A 20720-nucleotide genomic window follows, 5' to 3' on the forward strand; every position below is an offset into this window, starting at 1 on the left:
GGGTTTCAAGCGATATCATGTTTCTAGGAATTATCTGGTTATTTTAAGCTGTGTGTGTTTGTAATTACAGAAGTAGTTAACAACAGTAAGGTGTGATTGTAGAGCCATTGACTTGTTGGTGATCTCAGTATAATTACTCCACAGAAAGACTCTTCTATCAGTATCACAGGAAGGGAATAAAAACTACTATAAAATATTATTAAGGAGTGACTTTATTACCAAACTATAAATGTTATCTGTATCAACAGATTTCGATTACAACTTATTATAAAAAAAGTAACTTAAAAAGTCAAAGAAATAAAATAATGAAATTATAAAAAACTAAGGCGGTTACACAAAACAGAACTCTTATGTGGAAAGCGTAACTGAGTATTTTACTTTATTCATTGAGATTGAGAAATGTAGCTGCTTTTCTTAATATATTTGTCCAATGGCCGGCGGTAGCTCGCTCTAATATAATAATGGAGTCCCGCGGTCTGGGTTCAAGCCGCTCAGGTTTATTTAATCAAGCTCATGAAGTTTAATCGTTATTGGTTGGAGATTTTTTAATAGTTCAGTTTTGTTTTCTGCATTAATGTAAAGGTGTTTACAGCAAAGCCAAACGCATCATAGGTTTTTAATTTAATTAGACTTTCGTTTTTTATTATATAATATATAATAGTTGAATAGTTTATTATATAATAGTTGAATAATAAAATACATTGTATATTTACTATATTAATATCGTATCGAATTAAAAGATGAAATGTTAGAAATAAAGTACAAAAACGTCAAACAAATTAGAACAAGTGAATGATAAAGCGAGCAAAGTCATTAAACAATAAACCGAGGAGTTCTTTTGTGTGACATAATTGAATTTTCCCATCTCAATACATTTGTCCAGCAGTTGCCCGTTCTCGGTTCGATGTAATAATGGAGTCCCGCGGTCTCGGCTTAAGTTTATTCAACCGAGCTCCCCGAAGTTTATACTCTATTATTGTCGCCAGCAAATGCTAATGAGAATTTAAACGCGATTATAGTCTATTCATTACCTATTTAAACGTTGTGTTTAGCTCTAACCATAATGTAAGTATGTAAATTAACCAAGTAATAAGAGAAAATAAGATATATGTGAAGTTAAACGATATAAATAAAATACAGGAACGTCAAACAAATTAGAACAAGTGAATGATAAAGCCAGCAAAGGCAATAACAAATAAACCGAGGAGTTTTTTTGTGTGACATAATTGGATTTCCCCATCTCAATACATTTGTCCAGCAGTTGCCCGCTCTCGGTTCGATGTAATAATGGAGTCCCGCGGTCTCGGCTTAAGTTTATTCAACCGAGCTCTCCGAAGTTTATACTCTATTATTGTCGCCAGCAAATGCTAATGAGAATTTAAACGCGATTATAGTCTATTCATTAACTTATTTAAACATTGTGTTGAGGCTAAACTATTCGTATTGACTGAGTAAGTAATTTGAGAGGAGGTTATCATATGAAATAACATCAGATTAGTGATGTATTCATGTAGAGGGATAAATAAGCCAAAATGAAGTAAGGCTACAGACGGCAGAAAATGATAGAAACAAATTAAAAATCATAAAAACTTGATTTATATTCCACTATAGTTTTTTTTAATTAAACTTTAAAATGTTAATATTGTCAAATCTAGAACTTTGATATATAATATCTGTATTTTTTCTAACGGGAGTATATAATATAAGCACTTATAAGCATTTGAATAATTTAATATACGGCAAAATATTTTACATTAGCCGAATGTTCAGTCATTGTGGATTAACCCTAAACTGGCATAAACCAACTAAACTTTAAACAACAAACTAAACAGTAGCTCGGCAGGCGTCATTCGAAACCCCGGCGTACTCTGGCATTTCTATAGTTGCTTATTGTAACTGCACTGAAGAGACTCACGAAACCGTAATGTTCAGTAAGCGTGAACTTCCGAAGCGGTCTATTCAAGTATTGTATTGAAATCTAGTTAGGCTCTGAAGTTTCTCGTTTAGTTGTTGTTGTTTCACCGTCATAATATTTGAGATTAGATTAAAGAAAGTTACGAAATTGCTGTAGTTAGTTTGTGGAATAAATACCATTAAATTTTAATAAATGAAATTGACTAATATAAATTAAAGCATAATTATTTTGATTATACTAACAAAATTATTTAAGGCCTTGTTGGTATAGAAATATTTATTAGTACATGTTTTAGGTCGTTCATATCTATTGTAGATTACAAGCATGAAAAAGGAGAATGTTTTTGTAATTGTCATTGTCATTGTGGGCTTTTACATGGTCACGAAGTCCACTTGGTGGTAAGTCGATGTATGTAATAAATTGCAACTAGAACGGAAGGTTTATCTTTTTTATTGACGAGGGGGAAAACTACGAAACATTAATTATACGACCTATTATTCACCCTTTGCTTATTTTTAAAATGATCTATAGTACCTATATTATATTCTGAAATGTTATGAGGGCATTCTTATAAGTAAAAAACTTACCGACTATGCTCAATAGCGGCATATTAGGTATATTCCAATTATTCTGCAGTTGCTGGAATTACATAATTTTCCTTGTAATTTTGTTTGCTTGTCATAACCAACTCAAATGTTTGAAATGCAGCTCTGCTAAGAGTTTTATTGCAACTATACGCATACATATATGCTAGGGACTGAGATGGTATCCCTTTATTAGCTTGAAGTTTGAAACTTGTGTTTTCCTGTATCGGGAACTAGTCGTACTTCTTGTTCACTTCGAAACAAATAATACTACTATTACTTATATAACAATTTAGATTTGAAATTCATCACTCTCTCGTCAAGTCATTAATATTCCACTACAGTACCCTTACCATGAGTTTTCAAAACATCCCACCATTTTACGTTACGTTTACTCAATCCATTATTCTGTTCCGTTTGCTTAGTAGACTGAGTAAACGTAACAATGAGTAAGTGATCAAAACTTTTTGTCTACCTCTCGTGTTCGCAAAAAAGAGAGACAAAACATAAAGCACCATTTTGTCAATTTAGACATTTAATGTTACGTTACTGACACTATACTTCTGATACAATCCGATAGGGGCGCTGATTGGAAATTGTATGGGCAAATACATAAACAAATACCAAAACAGTCATATTTGTCAAAACGTAAAAACTCATGGTACGGGTACTGGGCACGCGTGTCTTAGAAGGGTTTAGATCATAGCTCACCGCGCAGGCCGAGCATACTTCACCTACCCTTGGAACTGTTTTGAAGAACTCCTCGTATCTGGCATGGTTTCCTCATGACATTTTCTACTCGTAATACTCGAATCGAATCGTATCGAATACTAACACTAATTTATAATTCATTTCTAATACGATTTTATTTTAGAAAAACTTGAGGTGCATGCCTGGGATTGCAATCTCGGTCCTCAAGGTTTCACAGCTTTATCAAAACACAACACAATAAAAAAAAACAAAACGCTAAAACGCTTTCTACACTCACAGCCCCACACTAGGATTCCCTGTGTCGTGGGTGCCATGGACACACACATAGACAAATACACAAACACCCAGACCCAGAAACAGAAATCTAAATTCATCATTTAGATTTCTGTCTGGCCGGGGATCGAACCCGGGACCCTTTGCGCGTCAGACCGGTATGGTGGCCGCTTCGCCACACGGGTCGTCAATCTCTGATTTATATATAACACAAGATACATAGGTAATTGAAAGTATATAACACTTAATATGAATTATGTAGTAATTTCGGTTAAACTATATGCATAATTAATTCATCATTAAAATGTCATCCTCATCTCATTACCTTTGGGATACAGACTTCAAGGACATAAAGTATATTCAAATACATAAATGTTTACTTATATTTATATCGTTTGTGTGAATAAACGTTTAGGTACACTAAGTTTAAATTATTTTTAATCGTATAACTTTCGATTCATTTATTAATAACGATAACATTATTAAATTAACTCTCGTTTAAATTAATAATTATAAGTTTTAAAATAAAATATGTAAGTAGTTAGTTTATTTCTTGTCCAATTGCGGAAGGTAATGTTTTTTGAAAAAATATGTTACACATAATATGTATGTCTCATTCTTTGGCACGCCCTATGGCTTAAAACTTAACGGATTTCAACATTTGAGTTATTGTTGGATTTGTTTAAATTGTGGTAGTGACATACACTATTTTATTTCTCCTTCCTTAGTTAATTATTTTTAAGGAGACAGTTTTTTATAACTAACTAGTTTATATAGGTATTCGATTATTTTAATGTATTCGATTTATCTTACTTATAGTATTTGTTGTAGTGTTACTAATTTATTACTAATAATTTAGGATTAAAATGTTCCGTGACCCACCTGCGACAGGATACGAATACGTATAAACGGCGCCGCGGTTCCTTAATGGCACTTCTGAGAGAGATCGCTGCTCATTAGAGATGTTAGCTCATCTTAATTGCCTAACTTTTGACGATTCCTCTACTTCAAATACGTATAACGACTGATATTATTAAAGTAATTATTCCTGTGCCTTATCAGTAATTAAGGTTTAAACGCAATTTGTAAAAAATTAAAAATTCAAATTATGCTACTAAATTTCTTACCTAAAATATGGACACTGCCATCTTTTACTGAATTATGGACACAATATTAAATGTAGCATTAATTTATTACTTGAACAGCATGCCGTTAATATGTCATTCTTACATGAGACATTCAAATGATATTCTCAAATATCCTAATTATAATTGGTTTTATAGGCAGGATTTCAAATATATTTAGTGACACATGTGCATCTGCGGTAGAAACCACTTAAGGTTTGATGGAAGACAATAACGACATACCCCTTTTCTACTCAATGTAAAACATCATAAACATTAATACCTATAAGGTACCTTCTTAAAAATAAAACATATATTATGTATGTAAACATTTCAGATTTCATTTTCATTTCATTTAAACTAACTAGCGCTTATTGAGTTACACAGCATAATTACGATTCAAGTTTCTATCATAATTCTATATTTTGTTCAATAATCAGCGCCACAAGCAACTTTGCATCATAATTAAAAACTAAAGGTACAGAATTCTCGTTTGCGAGGTATAACAATAACAAGATAAAGTTTCATCTGAACAGAATAAACTGCAGTAATGAGAGCTCAAGTCGACAAATTAGATCTCCAGTTGACTGTTGTTAATGAAATGCAAACAATAGCGAAGTAAATACTGCGATGAAAATCTTGTATCTAAACTTGTTACCTTGCAGGACAGTTCTTTATATTAATGTTAAAGGACTTGTTATAACAAAAGCGAGTGTTTATAGTTTGGCATATACTCGTACCACGCTACGGGTAAACATTATTATAAGTTAATATTATAATTCTTATAACCTATTTTAAATAGAACTGAGGCTGCATTTGAGGTCGGTTATTACTCGTCCGTCGATTAATACAAATTTCTAATTATGAGGACTCGATTGTGCGTTCTAGCTTAACACTTCATTATGGAACATAAGGGCACTACACATAAAGTATACATATTTTAGCTGGAATATACACCTGTATATTGTTATATGTATAACATACCTATGTTTGTGTAGAATCGCCTAATTATCGCGCACACAATCGATTTCCGCACTCCATTTCAGTGTTATCGCAGAATGTAAATTGTACATATTAGGTTCATTTCGTCAAAAAATCGTAAAAAGTACAATAGTAATCGACTTCACATGTTACCGGAACACGCTGGCGAAATGACTAGATTTACTTTAAACATTCTCGACAGGATTTAAACTACTCGTTTAAGTCGTTGCACGTATTAATTTCAATCAATAGCTCATTACCATAACTTTTTATATCGCTAACGTTTATTTATCTTTTATATCTCGCGGTGTGTCAATTTAGTAAATCTGCTTTGAATCCCGCAATGGATGTTATAAATGAGGCAATTCAGCATTATATTCCGACCAGCTTCCTCGGTTTGCAGATTTGACCGCCGCAACTTAGTTTATTTTCTCTTTGTCTTTGCCTTTGTGTAATAATGGCTATTTTTATTCCAACTTAACATTGGTAAGAATCATGTAGCTTGGAGTTATGGAGATTTTTGTATGAGGAAAATTACATTTTATACGAGTTATTTTTAGTTTAGAATTTCTATGATTTCGGATGATTTTGTTGTGTTAATATTATTATGTAGGATACAAATATCCAAATATTTCTCGATTAATTTCTATCTGTTCCAAGTGTAGATACTGGCAACTTATAATATCAGTATTTCTTCTTAAAATATCTGTCTGGCATTTTGCATTTCACACCACTAAGATAATTGCTGCAATAGGCAGGCTGTCCAAAAATTGAATGAAAGCAGCAAGCGCTTTTAGCATTAAATTTACCATTGTTCCCATGGGCGTATATAAGGGAGGCTTAGGGGGTCGAGAACCGCCCTTAGCAAAGGCGATGAACGAAAAATTCTTCTAACAAGAGCATGTTTTTCTCGCTGTGCAAATAAAGACTATTTATTCTGTTGCGTACCGATAGATTGAAAATATCAGGCGACTTTTTTGAAGTGAAAACTTCTTAAGCGGCGATGAGCATTTTTCGTGATGGGTAAAAATGTTAAGCTCGCGCCAGGACACGTGGCCTGATCGAAAATTCGTAAGACGACAAAGCAAAATGCAATAGTCAAGATGTCATCCGGTGTCAGCATAGAAAAAATATGTCAATGGGTGTCAGTTTTTTTTATTTATTATATTTTATTATTCAGGTTAGGTTTCGTAAGTTTTCACTTCTGCCAGCACTCCCAGGGTGCAACCCGGTTTTTTTTCATTGACACGGACTACGAAATTTTAGGACCTATCAAGAATACAAAGTTATATCTACGTCCCTAATTGTTCGTGTACGTTACTATCTGGTTCATAAAGTCTGAATAATTGAATGATAAAGCCTCATACATTCGGTAGTTAGTGTATAGTGACTAACAGTGGGTGAACACAAACAACGCAACGTGAATTGTTCCTGCAATCACGAGCGGTGACGTTTCAAATCTGATTTTCCCTGATTTGTGGCCGGCGAGGTCGCTTCGTATCGCCCACGTCATGCGATATTAAAACAGAAATGCTACATAAAGTCCGTCCTTTTCATTGGCAACTTATCATCCAATTACAAGGTTTAATCTATACTTATAATAAATCTGTAGAGAGGTCAATTCTGTACATGAAATATATTTCCAAAATAACTACCAGGGGGTGATTAGGGATCGATACTGATGCCAAAAATGCAATCAGTAATATTTTGTCTGTCTGTGTCTGTCGGTCTGTCGGTCTGTCTGTCTGTCTATCTGTCTGTCCGTATAACCATTATAGAAACAAAAACTACTTAACGGATTTTAACGAAACTTGGTACAATTATTTTTCATACTCCTGAGCTGGTATACTTTTCATCACGCTACAATCAATAGAATAGAATAACAGTGGGAAAACGGGAGAAGTTACTCTATTTTTTAAGCTTTCGTCGCGTGTGAAACCTTAATGGTTAAAGCTATACAGAAATGATGTATGAATGAAATGTTCTCCTTAAAATTATATAAAAATATCTCACGACAGCATATGTCTATCTTTTATGGTTGACTCACAATAACACGTGTAACTCCCGATAGCTAAGCAGTTCCAAGCTTTCTGATTATATTTGTCTACTCAGACGTTTATAACACTCTCAGTCATCCCTAATAAAAAAAGTTGTGATAAAATATAAGGGTTGTTCACCCTTATTTTTTTTATTTATATGGCAACACAACGTTTGCCGGGTCCAGCTGGTATGAGATATATCTATGAATAATAATGAAATTTCTTAATCAATGAATAATAATAATAATAAGGGAACGCGTTCCGAATGATCGAATCAAATATTAATGTTAAAATCATAAAATCTGGTGGAACAAATTATTTAAAATTTTTATTACAACAAATGTCACTCCAATCTGAGAAAAATTGGGCATAGCTGTAAATAATTCACAAATTTGTTGAACAGGAAAAAAGGGAAAAGCGAACCAACTTTCGCCAATCGTTCATGTGCAAGGAATTATTAAGAAACGATTACCGGTTATTGGGTAAAAGTTTTCTTCCTAAGTCATAACAATCTGAAGTTATGAGCATGATTCATGTTTTGATGAGTTCACGATTCAGTTGTTTCGATACCATTCGAATTCGGGAACGATTTCAATTACGGGCTTAAAGCTCAACTGGGACACGTGTAAGTCAGTAGAGCTTTGATAACTTATACGGGAATATCGTAGTGGGAAATTCTAGCCGTCGAACTGGCACCGTACACAACAAAGCCATTACCAGTAGACGCGCGCCTCAATCTTATTTTCAGTACTTAGAACCGAGCTGAAGATAATATGTTTATAGTTATCTTTATACGTAGATAATTTACACAATTATTTAAACTGCAGATAAAGATAGGGCTCAAAGTTATAACACGCTTTTCTCAATTAAAACAAGTAATTAATTAAAAAAATCAAAAACCCGACTGCACCAAAAAGGCTGAAATAGAATTTCCAAAAGCAGTGAAATAGGCATTTCATTATTTTTATCCAGAAAGCCAAATACAAAGTTTCATAGTAAAAAACAAAAGATGTTCAAACAATATTATCTTATTTTATCCTCGTAGTGTTCATTTACGCTATATAAAGAACCTATGTGTAAAATTCCAGCACGCTTAAGTACAGCGGTTTCCCTTTGCGTCGATCTCTGGCACAGCAACTCTCTCATTTAGTCAGACAGTCATCTCGATGTGTATATACGAGTATATATGTACTAGCTGACCCGGCAAACGTTGTGTTGCCATATAAATAAAAAAAATGTTAAGGATGAACAACCCTTATCACTTAGGTGTAAAAAAAAGATAGTGGCCGATTCTCAGACCTACTGAATATGTATATAAAATTTGGTGAAAATCGGTGAAGCCGTTTCGGAGGAGTACGGTAACTAACACGAGAATTTTATATATAAAATATATTATATAATGTATGTGTAATCTCCTCTTAATTTCCTTTATTTTGACACCCTACTCGATAGGTTTGGTTAACTTTTTTAAAACGTGTTACTATTTTGCGAAAAAATTCACCATTTACGGTCTATAAAATATATAACTTCAGTAAATCAAAGTTTCAGTCATTATTTTACCTCGTTAGAGGTAGCATTTCATTATTTTTATCCAACAAGCCTGATACAACATGTCATAGTGTTTGCTTCAAAATTGACGATTGTTCAAATGAACTTTTAACCCTTATTTTACCCTCTACGGGGTTGATTTTTCGGAAGGGGATAAATAAGTGCGTCCTTGTTCCTATCCAGAAAGCCAAATACAAAATTTTATAGTAGTTGCTTCAAAACTAAAGAATTTAAAAAAAACTGTTTTCCCCTATTTTACCCTCTTAAGGGTAGAATTTCCAAAAGGCCTTTCTTAGTACTTATTCAAGCTATATAGAGAACCTGTGTGCAAAATTTCAGAACTGTAAGGTCCTTGGTTTAGGCTGTACGTTGATTTCTGAAAAATGAAAAAGTCATTTAGTTAGTCAGTCAGTCAGTCACCTTACTGTTTTATATATATACAAATATGTTTTTATAATCTCCGTTTAATTTCCTTTCATTTGATACCCTACTCGATAGGTTCGGTTAACTTTTTTTTTTAAATGTGTTACTATTTCGCGCCAAAAATCCGCCATTTTGATTTTTTTTTACTAACACCTATCTAAGGACACTCGGGTCGTTGAGACAAATATAATGACACTTTAACTGTTGAAATTCATCCAGCCGTTTGTTAGATCGGATCAAATAAAGAAAGACAAACATACAAGATACGCGCGAAAAACATAACCCTTCCTTGGCAGTCGGGTAAAAAAGCGTGGTACAAATTATTTTATCACTTCTCTTAATGCTCTTACAATCCTGAGATCCGTAATCAAGTAGTGACCTCAGGATTTCATAAAAACAAAAAACATGTTGCACCCAATTTGTGCGGTAAGGGGTCTTCCTAACTTTATGTGTCTATTTATACGAACCGTTCCAACTAAGGGATAGCAATGCATCTGTGACCACCTTCAGAAAGGACTAATCCTATCTCGAGTTATTTATAGATGTCTATGAGCTGCCAGATGTCACTTACAATTAGATGGACTGCATACTGGGTTGCTACTTCTACGAGTACAGTAGCACTACCATGAGTTTACAAAAGTATTACTCGCTAGCGACTGCGTAAAATAAATGTATGAAAAATTGTACAGCGCCTCTGGTGGTTACTCGTAGAAGTAAAATCCGTAGTGGCGTAACTCGATACGTAAAAAACCTATCGAAATCAAATCGCTAGCGAATGTCATTATGATCTATAGCCATACAAATTCGGTCCCATGAGTCATTAATTTGACAGACGTTGTCAAGAAATACCGTAACGATAGTAGTTATGTTATTCACTAGCAAAATGACAATAGTTTTTTATTTACAATTTCTATAGTGGCGTTTCTATGCCAACTCATGGTAGTGCTACAGTATAAAAAGTGAAACAATAACGATATTACACTCGATATGCCTATATCGACTGTTGAACACTTTAGTAGTAAAGTACCGGTAGTAGTTGCATAAAAATGTAGCTGCACATAAAAGTACAAATGCCTTCAGGTATATTCTTTTCACAATTCTTGCATGAGCTTACTTTATTTGTTTCAGTTAACATGAAAGCGCCGGGTAACTTTTAGAGAACATTTGAAGAGCTCTTCTATAAGTTATTTAGTAACTAAAGTAGTAAGAAGTAATTCTTGCAACTTGCAAAGGAAATTCTTGAAAACAGTAAACTATTTTTGAATTCAATTTATTTTTTGGAGGATTTTTACAAATTTTTTAACAGATTTAAAATCTAATTTTGCTTCAATCGCTGTATATCTTATTTGCTTTTTTTTAAATGTGTTTTGATGTTTGCTTCACTGTTTGACTGTTTTTAGCCAGATCGTTGTTATGTTATTATTAAAGAGTTCTAAACGCTATTAATAATAATCAAGCTATTCAATGTTTTGTCTGCTTACGACCAAAATTTTACGTTTTTAGAATTTCATTGTTTGGAAATCAAACCCTGGTTAGATTATTATAATATTAACGGACATGAAGTGGCTGGATATTATTATACTTTTCGACGTATCGAATGATTGAAACTGAAATTACTTCGTATCATTTCATGTAATTGTTATTATTAACTATTTCGAGTAACAACTGGTATCATTTAGAGTTTCCAATGATAATTAATAGTTGGAATTATGTTTACCACATCGTTTAAAGTGTAGCACTACCATGAGTTTACAAAAGTATTACTCGCTAGCGACTGCGTAAAATAAATGTATGAAAAATTGTACAGCGCCTCTGGTGGTTACTCGTAGAACTAAATTCCGTAGTGTGAGCCACTCGTGACGTAAAAAACCTATCGAAATCAAATCGCTAGCGAATGTCATTATGATCTATTGCCATACTAATTCGGTCCCATGAGTCATTAATTTGACAGACGTTGTCAAGAAATACCGTAACGATAGTAGTTATGTTATTCACTAGCAAAATGACAATAGTTTTCTATTTACAATTTCTATAGTGGCGTTTCTATGCCAACACATGGTAGTGCTACTGTACTCAAATAGACTGCTACGAAATATATGTGTTCGGTATTTATTCTTCTGACTAGACCCATGTTTTAAAAGCCTAGTATCGAAAGATATTTATTTATAACTATTTTTTGAAATATTGAAGTAGCAAATGAGCATGCAGTCCACCTGATGGTAAGTGGCTACTGCCGCCCATGGACGTCAGTAATCAACCCCAGATAAAATTAAATTCCTACCTGAGATCGCCCACAGAAGTGACTCTACCCTGAGGATTGAGTGTAATTGCCTCGGATATATATGCCTCGTTTACCACACCCCTCATTACTTTTAATAGGCAGAACAATAATTGTAGTTTAAAAACTAAAAACCACGCTAAAATCACGCAAGGTAAATCTTTAATCCTGATTTCTGACAATCCTTATGCGGAGAATGGGATAAAAATATTAAAATCGGGTTTTTTACCGGTTCTTGATAATTGTTAATAAAATTTAATTAATCGGACTGTCAAAGTGGGTTAAAATCGAGTTCAAAGATTCCATTATATACAGGTCAAGCTAATAAAAGCGTGGTAAAAAGGTGTGTCAGTACCTAATGCAGAGTTAAACCACAAACGATTCTACCACCTTAATTTTTTTAAATTAATAAATACACTACATTCCACATAAATACTACGTTTAATGGAATTCATAAGCTCATAATGCGTTGTGGCATTTTCATAATGCCTGTGCGCTGTGGTCAATTATCAAAAGAACCACAATGGAAATTTTGTTCGTGGCCGCTTTACGTCACATACTTTAAGCCACAATGCTTTCTCTTTTTAGTGTACTTTATCCTCTTTTTCTGCAATGAGTTAAGGGAGATATTTACACAATCATATGGATGAGTTACGGAAAATAAACCGCTTTAGGTAATGGAAATCTACAATCAATCCAAATCATTTAGTCTACATATTTTCATGTTTAGCTGAGTTCTCAGGTTGAGCATTTTGAACTTATATCTCAAACCATTTAATATGCATAAAGATTCATACTATATAATTACTTATCTCCAATGACAACGACTGCAAAGGCCTAACGTGGCCTGCAATGCTGGGAAGGGCAGTCACTATTAGCTATAACTATAAGTATGTACAGTTGCTAGCGATCACTCATTTAACTCAATTGCGCCTGGCGTTTCTTTACTTTGTAGACTGATCAAGACATACACAAGCCGCGAAGTTACTTGTTTATGTCTTGATCAGTCTACTTGTATGGTTACAAATAACTTCGCGGCTATTCTTCGCGGCTCCTAAAGGATCATACAAATACAACTCCCGGTCTAACGATTAAAGTTCTGTGACACTACTTTACGCGTGAACTTAAAGAATCGATATGTAAAACTTAATCCGTATTAATGGAAATTCTCTGACACCAAGTTAACGCATATGTTACCCACTAATTACTACGGATCCGAATAAGAAATTCGCTATCATCAATTCGTCGAAGTCTCCGGGAGACAGGCGACAGATAAAATGCAGTTTCTCAGTTCCTTCGCGTGATTTATTGATGAGATTTCACCACCCGCTGTTGAACTTTCTGAGGAAGTACCAAGAAATCCTGATAGTTTGTTAGTTTATTCATTATTTCCTATGGTAACTTAGATAAGAATAAATTATTTATAAATGATTTGATATGACTTGATGGGAGTTATAAAGATCTTTGTTGTGTTTGGTCCGTAATTATTAATTTACAACTCCAATTTACAAATTGCTGGGAAAATCAATAGAATTGTAAATTATTTTTTTCTTTTAGGCTTTTTAGATTCGTCTCTTAAATGTAACGAATGAATAATATGAATTTGTATAATGACATGCTATAAACGGGAAAAAAAATCTCATTGTCAGGACCAGGCGAAATCTGTAACTGGCGGTATTTTGGCCACTGCGCCACACGGCTCCTCTTAAAGTTTTATTTTTTATGTTTCGAGTTCACGACTATACCTAACATCTTTAGAAAGGGCTACCTTACCTTCAATAGAAAAGTATCGTATTATTCGCACTGATTTAAACATATATGTATTTGTGTTACTACTTTAATACCTTGGAGTTGAGCACTGTTACAAGTTAAGCGCCGCATATTTTAATTGAAGTAGAAAAAAAACATACATGCTATCATATGTAAATTAACTATGAATCATATTTTACGCACTGATTCTGAATTGTATCTGAATCGTTTATGTAAACTCATGTAATTTTAGTTAGTAACTCGTATGCGAACACAACACTACATTCAGCAGTTTGCAATTACGACAATAACGTTTGAAATCTGATTTTGGTAAGTACGGCTTATTTGAGCGGTCTGTTACGGTAGTGTTGCAATTCTATACAATAAATAGAGTTATTGGATATGTACGACGACCAATATTAATTACATTTTTTTAACAGGAAAATGAATTTTAATGTCTAATGTAAAGTACAAGAAAGGAATATGCACTAGAATATAAATATAACTATAACACTAGGGAAATATTATAAAATGAATAATTCGCCAAGTATGAGTCGAACTCGCACATGAGCCTTAGTAATAGGGTTCCATTTTTACCCTTTTGGGTATGGAACCCTAAAAAATGTGACCGCTTAAAAGTGTAGCTTATGTTACTCCTACAATTTAGACGAATCCAACGACACCTCAAACGGTAAAATCCGTCAAACATTTTAGGCTGTAAGGCATCCCGAAGAATGAGACATACATAGACCCGAAAAACATAACCCTAAAAATAGTGAATCATCGCTATTTACGTCCCTTACTTATAAATATGGGTGCTACATAACAGTCCAAAAACCACAACAAAGGCAAAAACCGTTAGACGGTATTAAACAAAATGGAACCTGATACAAAAGACAGCTAGTTTCCTTTTTATTTGGCACAATGTATTTATTTCTTGTATTAAGTTTACACAAGACGTTTCTATTTCTGCGAAAACGAAGCATGTCTATTGTGTACCGTTTGCCATATCGCCATTCTTCTACGGACGTATTTGAACAACACAAATAAATCCTTTTACTTTACTTACTTGCAAGAATTTATGTAGATACTTTTTGTTGAATAGTCTCATATACTTATATCAACTTTTACGGCGTAAGTTAAATTCACTGATTGTATATTTTCATTAATTGTATGGTTTATGGTTTAAGAAACTTTATTCTCATGAAGAATTACAAGAAATTCACTTACATGAGAACATATTTGGTACTTATTCTAAATTACAATTTAGGTACAGTAGCATTACCATGAGTTGGCATAAAAACGCCACTATAGAAATGGTAAATAGAAAACTATTGTCATTTTGCTAGTGAATAACATAACTACTATCGTTACGGTATTTCTTGACAACGTCTGTCAAATTAATGACTCATGGGACCGAATTTGTATGGCAATAGATCATAATGACATTCGCTAGCGATTTGATTTCGATAGGTTTTTTACGTATCGAGTTACGTCACTACGGATTTTAGTTCTACGAGTAACCACCAGAGGCGCTGTACAATTTTTCATACATTTATTTTACGCAGTCGCTAGCGAGTAATACTTTTGTAAACTCATGGTAGTCCTACAGTTCAGCATACACATTTATTATATTTAGTAGCAAGACTTTTCTCTTAGTTCTTCTCAGTATTTAAGTAGTAACAATTCTTATAAAAAGCACACAGACTTACATTATTCCAATTGTTACTAATAAGGTGGGTAAATGCTAAAAAGTTTTGATAATTGTGCGTTTTTTATTGTCATGTACAAGACATTTTGGGCAATTTGACGTTATATCGCTTAGGTGTATCGATAGGTAAGTCAATTTTCGGAGAGCTTAAATGTTAATTGATATATTATTTTATAAGTTTTAATTAGAATTTTAGTGTTTTAATGCCGTATATCTTTTCTTCATGTATTTAATATAGTATATTAAATACATGAAGACCGACTACCAACTACATGGGATATGTAGTCGGTAGTGTCCCAAGAGTTTATTTTAAAAGGAGCAGCATCTGATTTATTACGTCTTTGAAACAAGCGTACAGTGGAATTACGCTTACTGAGATAGAGTTACGAGTACTTAAACTACTAAGCCAGTTCCTTTGACGTATTCTATCGCTGGCAATGTTTCAACAAATTTTAGTATTACCATAATTATTAAGTTCAAAAACATGCTGTATATATATTTTTTGTGATGACCTACTTACTATAATGTAAAATGTCAAAAACAGATATGTATGTGAGTTAGATGCCATAGCTAGTTATAAGTGCGACAGAAGTAACTTTCCTTGATAGCTGATAGAGCTCGCTTTAACCGGAATTTCTCAAATATACTCAATACTCAAACACATAAAAACGCCGAAAAGTAAGCTCTTAAGAATAGACTTGGATTCCTTTATTTTCGTACCGACATACACGTCTTTTATGACGACCACCACGAATATAGAAATGGTCTTTCAATTTTGACGTATGACATGGCGTCATACATCATCAAAAATCAACACTAGTGGCATTGCAGGTAATGTACGCAAACATGCACTATGCAAACGACTCTGTCATGGGATGTTGCTACTCGCATACATTTTCACTGCAGATGCACATCTCTGATATGTTGCGTCTTTATTAGATGTAGACACGAAAGGTCACGTAGAACCCTTTATGGTTCGACTTTGGCGGCACCACCGCCACCTATTTCTACCTGATAATAGCAGCGTTAAGCGCTACTGTGTTCTGGTTTGAAGTGTGTGGTAAGGAAGACATACTTTTCCAAAGCGTCCCAGCTTAGTCCTCAGGAGTAGTGGCGCATCTGCAGCCGTCCTCAGGTAGGAATATCTAATTCTATCTAGGGTCGATTACAGATGTCCATGGGCGGCAGTAGCCACTTACCTTCAGGTGAACTGCATGCTCGTCTGCTACTCCTATATTATATAAAAAAACAACATGGTCTTATAGCGTCCGCAGAAGCTGACGGGTTTCTACGTAGCGGGCGCCTGCTTCGTACATACCCACGTGCGAACGCTTTGTGCGCCCATCGCCTGCCGCGTGTGTGTGTAAAACTCATCGCACGCACACGCTCCTATGTGTAGTGCTGCTCACATTATTTTTCAAAACAAACACGCTAGCATGTACACGCCAGATTTAAAGGACGCTCAAACAAATTGACAATACGTCTAATCTCTTCCTCGTTTTTAACAATAAACAGATTTATTACTGGCAAATGACATATATCTCAATAGCCTTTTAAGGGAATTTATGAAAATATCGGAATGTGTGGAAAGATTCGTGGAAAACTCATTCGAATTGATTTCGTGGTGAAGAACAACGCAAGGTTGACTGAATACACTCATTCAAGTGAAAATTCAATATATTCTGGAACGCGATTTTTCCATTAAATAAAGATTTAAGGTCAATGTACGAAGCTAGTTAGATACGTCTTCACTTCAATCTGATTTGAAATCGGCCGTATATTTAAATAGCCTTAAGATGGAATATCTTTAAATGGCTTAATCATTGCTATTCACAGAAATAAGCAAAACAGTGCTTGCTAGCTAAATGGTAAACATTTGGCCTCTTTCATTAGGTCTTCAAGCCTTAGAAAAGACTCTTTGATTTTTCGATGTAGTGTCCTTTCTAGTAGAGATGTGATAGGTAGCTAAGTAGTGTTTGAAGTTGAAGATAAGTTACGATTACTACGAAGCTAAGCTAAGCTAAGCGAGTAAGATGAGCTATAAAAATACAACCCACAGAGATTCTTAGTTCGCATCCCTATAAAAAAAATGGTGAGACAACTAAGCTAAACAAATAAAAATGAAGCAATCCTATTGGATTTGACACACATCTAGAGCTTAATTACTTCTCATATATCTGCTCGACAGGTTCCTTATCGGAGAAGGTAAACATTGCAAGGAAGTCGACAAGTCTAATCACTCGTAAGCAGCGGTCAAGAGATGAAAGTTCTCTAAACTTACTATGACCAAATCCATACGTATTCTTAGGATATCCGTGCAATAGGACAATAATATATTTTAATTATTAAAATAAATATAGAAAGTACTTAAACATTTATTTAAATTCTAATTAAGATTTAAATGACTTCATCCTGGAGGTCTGACACTGGCCGCTGGGACTCGGGTGTAATCGCTCCGAAGCGTATTTCATTTGGAAATATTACTTTAAGATAATAACACTCGCGTTATCAATACCACTTTACGCTCATCCTTGGGATTGAAAAAGCTAATGGTTCGGAACAATCCAGCGCGGTTGGAATAAATTGACGACATTTCATTTCCCTCAGTAAGTAATGGGTACCCAGGAATTCAATTTAAAATTTATTTTTATTTAATCAAATTCCTGAAACAAAGTGCTAGCTGCGGCTGGGGCTTCGAACTCGGAAACTTTTGTATTTGTTATTGAAAGTTATAAAAATAACTATCGCTGCAGTGTTTTGTAATTAATAGATTCTGATGTCATGAATTGGTAGTAAATTCTAAATTAATATCAAATTCTAAAAGGCATCGCGTCACATCGTCATACTTATGTGTTTAAATAGTGAGATAAGATTTTCAATGTGTTCTGATGAAAGGTAGACAGAGACCTTTAACCAGATTGCTCTTATTGCTCTCAATAGAAATAAGGCATTTTAAATAAATTCTCTGTAGTCATTCATTTCCTTGTGTTAAAATGTCCATAGAGGCAGTGAAGGCTCAATATGTTAATGTTTTTTATTGTGATTTTCGTGTCTTATTATTTCTGACTCACTTAAATTCATCGAAATTTTTAATGAACATTTTTCGACACCGATATTCAAAATTAAGTCAAATTAGAACATTTATCCAATATGTAGGTGTAATACTAATGATATAATAGCGTTAACATTTGAATATCTATTAATAATACGATCCATTTCACATATATGCTGCATATTATTCTTCATTGAGTTGCGTACTTTAACGGCAAAACGCAATAATCGAGTTCGGCTGAAAAAGTCACATATCTACTTAAAAATACATGAATGTTTTCGTTGCATCCACGTTTTTATTCATGCACCGGGCAGTTGTTTGCTTTGCCTGCCAACCTGCAAACCACTCTGAACTCCAACGAATGCGTTTTCCGTGATTGCGAATTATTTCAATTTGGTAGTAACCTGATTGAATTGGTTAAATTTTAATAGGCCTTTGTGTTTCTTTCAAAGCGTGCTAATTGAAATATACCTACCTACCTACCTACCCGTCATAGAGTTTGCTTTATTAGGCGTAAATATAGGGCTAAAAATATCTCAAAACCTCATAGATTAAAAATCTTTCTATAGAACTTCGCGTGATCATGTACGAGTAATACATACATATCTAACCTATTTCTATGCCAAAGGAGTTTCTATTGACATAAAGTAAAGACATAGTATATTGTTACATCATAGTATAACATGTATTTCTGTTAATAGTCCAATAAAATAAATAAATAAATAGTCTAAAGACATAGTGCATTGTACTGTTGTTGTGTTCAAAATAATACAAAGGTATGCTATGGATAAAATATAATATTTTAAATATAGAACTTAATATTTTCAACGAAATTAATGTTCTCGGAATAACCGAAACCTGTTTTAAATTAGCTGAAAAGTAGATTTCATTTCATATTACCGAGAGAGGTTTGGTAAAAACTGATAGTGGAAGTAGGTACGAAATAGAACACGTATGGTTATTTGATTACAATCATATAGAGCGCTGGGAGTCTAATCCAATCTCAGTAATACTGCGCCAGTGTAGACTTATTGCAACATCGGAATATTGCACTAGACTACTAACCGCGGCTCTCCTTGCCAACCTATTACTATCCTCATCAACCTTGACTAGGGCGAAATGATAGACTTCACACTCCAAGATTTCATATGTAATTTTGAAAAAAATAGTGATGCCTAAGATTTCGATCTTAGGACCCTATGATTGAGAAGACAAGTTACGTCTACTAGGACACTAGGATATCACGGTTTTTTCATCAAACCATTACGTCCTTACTTATCACGGTTCTCCTCTGAAATTTAGACGAAACTTGCTGTAGTTTGCCACCTCCAAGCAAAGTGCAAATTCCATGTCATAATATTGTATTGTCATCGGGTTTTATGTGTCCCAAATTACAACTCGATCGGATAACAGGAAGTGAGTAAAAATTCGATTACTTGATTTGATGGGTCGTCGACAGCCAGCAGAGAGACTAAATGAAAATTCGTAAAATTCAAAATATTGATCGTACTTTTTCTTTCATACAAACGTCATAATACATTCAGTTACATAATTGTATGGAACATTCATAGTAATTGTTTTTATAGTTTGTGACAAGGTGTTGTAGACGACCTCTCTTCTGGCACAGTATTGCAGGTTTCAATAATTCTATTTTTGCGTATTTGTATGTGTCTATAATACCTCGTGTCTAAAATACCTACAACACGAGAAATGTTATTGTATAGAAACTAAATATGAATAACGTTATTATTAAACTATGAAGACCACTAATTTTAAATTTAACTGTTACACAAAAATGAATGCGAAATACATAAGTGATTTCAATTTATGACCTTTTTGTAGATTTGTGTCAATATTTTCACTGAAAAAACAAACTATTCTCAAATACTGGTCGGAAAACGGAACAATAGTTGCAGTGGAAACTTAAGGATATATTGCGCTGACAGATTGTGTTATGCCTATGTGGATCCGCTTAAAAGTGTAACTATTAAATACGAAAGTATTATTAAATACGAAATATATGATTTCAATTTATGCCCTATTTGCACATTTGTGTCAATATTTTCACTGTACAAACAAACTATTCTCAAATACTGGTCGGAAAACGGAACAATAGTTGCAGTGGAAACTTAAGGATATATTGCGCTGACAGATTGTGCTATGCCTATGTGGATCCGCTTAAAAGTATAACTATTAAATACGAAAGTATTATTAAATACGAAATATATGATTTCAATTTATGCCCTATTTGCACATTTGTGTCAATATTTTCACTGTACAAACAAACTATTCTCAAATACTGGTCGGAAAACGGAACAATAGTTGCAGTGGA

The sequence above is a fragment of the Epargyreus clarus genome, unplaced genomic scaffold, assembly GCF_041222505.1.
Source record: "Epargyreus clarus isolate Ecla_fem2 unplaced genomic scaffold, WU_Ecla_fem_2.2 ptg000005l, whole genome shotgun sequence".
NCBI lineage: Eukaryota > Metazoa > Arthropoda > Insecta > Lepidoptera > Hesperiidae > Epargyreus > Epargyreus clarus.